A 3624-nucleotide genomic window follows, 5' to 3' on the forward strand; every position below is an offset into this window, starting at 1 on the left:
ACCATCGTTCTGTCGGTGTTCGGCGTATTCCGTATGTACATCTTTGAGGAGGTATATATCAGGCTCGGGTTGTTGAGATATCTCGGTTCTATTGACTGGCGTCACTATGAGGAGGTTAGGTATGGATTCTAGGCAGGAAGGCGTCGATTCGGAACAAGACTATCCGTTGGTTAAAGTCGGATGGCAGTATCATTTGGACGAGGAGGTTACTTGGGAGCTCGAGGATACTATCAGAGCTCGATACCCCATTTTTCATTTGGGATATGTGATTTTATTTAGCATTTATACTCGTTACTTGTTGTTAGTATTTGATGATGATAGGGACCAAATTTTTATTAGTGGGGAGAATGTAAAATACCTAAAAATGGCGAACAACGATAGGAATTTTTGAATTTTAGAAATTTTACGAATTTTTGAGCTCGTATGAGCGAGTTAGAGGGACAAAACGGGAAAAGCACATTTAGGCGACCCTGTTTTAATGAGGAAAAGTTTTAATTTATATTTCCTTTTTCATTTTCTTTTCTTTCCCATTTTCTTTTTCCTTCCCGCGGCCCCGACGCGACTTCTCTGAGCCCTAACCGGCGCCGAGCTCCTTCTCCCTCTCACTCTCATGGCGAGGGCGCCTCTCCCCTCTACTGATCTCCTCTCCCCCTCGTCCATGCTGAGCCACGCGCCGATCACCGGCCACGAGAATCCAGTGCCGTCGTCGTGCCCTAGCGCCTGCCGACGCCCTCTTCCTCTCCTCTGGCCGACGCGACACTACTGCCCTTCTTCTCTACCTAGTGCGGCCGCCGCCGCCCTTTCTCCATTTGCCTCGGTCACCACAGCCGACATCGGAACCCTAACGCCGAGCCTTCTTCGCTGCCCTCTGTCGCCTTGTTCCTTGCTTGAGCAGCCGGTGATCGCCGAGATTTTCCTCACTAGTGTCATGCCGTAGAGCCGATGCCACCACCGTCGTCATCCCAGCACCGTGAGTCCTTCTGCCGGCGTCGCGTAGCCTTCTTCCCCTCCTCAGCCTATTCTTCTCCAACCACAGACCAGTGCCATATTGATTTATTGTGCCAAGCCGTGCCTAGCCGGACCTTGGAGGGAGTTTGGATTGAAAATTCACTGGCATGTGAAATGTGAAGGTTTTAGATTTGAATTGGAGATTTCTGATTCAAGGTAAACTATGTATATTGTTTTGGTTGATCTCTTGTTAGTATTAGGTTGATATGGATTGGTAACATATTATATTTGAGATGTTAATATGTGATAACATGACTAATGAGTAATTAGTTGTCTTAGGTTGGAATTTCAGATGAGATTTGAGGTGCGGATCGTCGATGATTTACATTGAGGGCGGTAGCTTCGTGGTTGCTCCGACTAGGATTTTCTGACCACCATTTCTTTGACTGCGAGGTGATTAAAGGATACTCACTATTGGGTAAGTTTAGTTTGATTCATGATGGTTATTTGGTGGTTGGTTGGTTCAGATGGATGATGGTTGAATTGGGTTGATAAAATGAATTGTATTTAGTTGAGATTGCTCTTGAGTTATAACAAATTGGGATCACTTGGGATTGATTCAAATTGGGTTTCCTTAATCGGAAAGGAAATAGGTTTATTTATTTGGTCCTGATCTTCAGTTAGCTAAATGATACTTGTTAGAGTAGCTAAATTGAATATTTGTATGCAGGACCCTGATTACGGGACGATTGTTCTGATGTGAGGATTGTTTATCACAGACTACAATTAAAGGCGGGTACCTCTTGACTTATCTTTTATGATATTGTCATTGGATATGATAGTATTTTATAACTACATGCAATGAACATGTTTGCCTTTGGTATGTCACTGTTTGATATCCATAGCATGTTAGGTTTGTCACCTGTGATGTATCCGTGATTATATCTTGTGATTTGTTGCCATGATTATCTTGTTATCATGAGTATCTTAGTTTCTAGAGTGACATACCATGCTTACTGAGGTTAGGACTAGGATTTGGATTGTTGTTTCTGGCCTGTGTATCTAGATTATCGATACTTAGGTTTTGTGCCATATCGGTTGTGTACCTCTGTTGTATATCGTATATGATTGGTGTTTAGACCACGATTCTTTGATCGTATATTGTTAGTACATATCTTTATGGAAGAGGATATGATTTGGGTCAGGTTGTTATACCTTAGAGGACTTGTATACCCTAGATCCGTGGTTTGGCTTACTGATATTGTGGTACCCACATTATGTATATATGGATTTTTATCTTGATCGGGATATTCCGTACTTATTATTTCGGGACATGGGTTTTGATATTCTATCGACCTATGTACTCTAGATCTTGGTATGTGACCATCGTTTACAGTACCCATTTTGTATGTATGGATATGGTTATGTTGATCGGTTTTGCCATGCTTAGTGTCATGCATCCGATTACATCTGAGCGATAGTCGACTCCGTTGTTGTTGAGCACATGATTCGTGGATCTGCACACACTCGTGGGTTGTGGTCGATTGAGATGTGTGTTGCGGCGGGGACTTTGTTTGCTCGTTGGTCCTCGTGGGTAGTGTGACCTAGCGTGTTAGCCGCGAGGATTCCTCCCGTCGTCGTGTCAGGAGTTGAGGCGATAGGCTCCCCATTTATGATTTGGGTCACGGGCGAGTACTCAAAGACGTCCCGTCACTCGGTCGCTCATTAGGAGGCGATGTGACGAGTGCACGTTATTACCCCCACCCTCGGTCTCGCCGTTTGTGTGAGATGTGGTAGCGTCGGTGACCGGAGACCATCATCTAGCGTCATGCATTGATCATTTATTTCTTGTGATTGTGTTTCTGCGTTTATTTGTTGCGTTTGGTTGGATCGTATGTTTGGCGTCACAATGGATTTAGGGCACTTCGGTTTGTGACCCTTTTATGCGGATAGGAGTTCACGGTGAGTCTGACTTTCTCGGTTACCTTTCGGTTTCGTATTCCTATATATAATTAGGAAGTTGTATTCCATGTTTATTCTTTGTTAGATATATCTTACTAGGCATGTATTGGTATTATTTGAGTTGTTGAACTCACCCCCGTGGACTCTATATTTTTCAGGTATCAGGTTATTTATGGTGTCGCTTGGAGCATCCTGTCTGCTGGTCCCCACGTCACATCAGAAGACTTATCGGTTTCACGTATGTTTTGCTTGTTTTATATTTCAGTTTGTTTAGCTCTGTACTCTGGCTTTATTTTTTTTGGAGTGTTGATGTTGTTATGTGGTATTTGTATTTGTTGTTAGTTGTGTAAGTCTAGCCGGCTAGCAGTTTTGTGTTTTGGTTTTGGTACAGCCGAGTGGGCTGCTTTATTATTAACTGCGTGGTGTTTGTTTTCTCTTATTGTATTATTCCAGCCGCATGTGGCTGAGGTATATAGTGCTTGTAGAAAAGTTTCAGATTGTCCGTCGTACAGGGGAGATGCTGCCGAAATTTCTTCGGACAGAGACTCCTCCGGGGCGTGACAATTTAGTGGTATCAGAGCAGGTATACGATACTTGCTATGTGTTCTGGATTTTCGAGATTTATCTGATATCAATTTATTTGGTATCAGAGATCGACTTACGAGTCTTATTCTCCTTGTGTTTCGGATTTTGTGTTTTGGTCTTCTCGATGTG

Source organism: Zingiber officinale, chromosome 11B (genome assembly GCF_018446385.1).
Source record: "Zingiber officinale cultivar Zhangliang chromosome 11B, Zo_v1.1, whole genome shotgun sequence".
Lineage (NCBI taxonomy): Eukaryota > Viridiplantae > Streptophyta > Magnoliopsida > Zingiberales > Zingiberaceae > Zingiber > Zingiber officinale.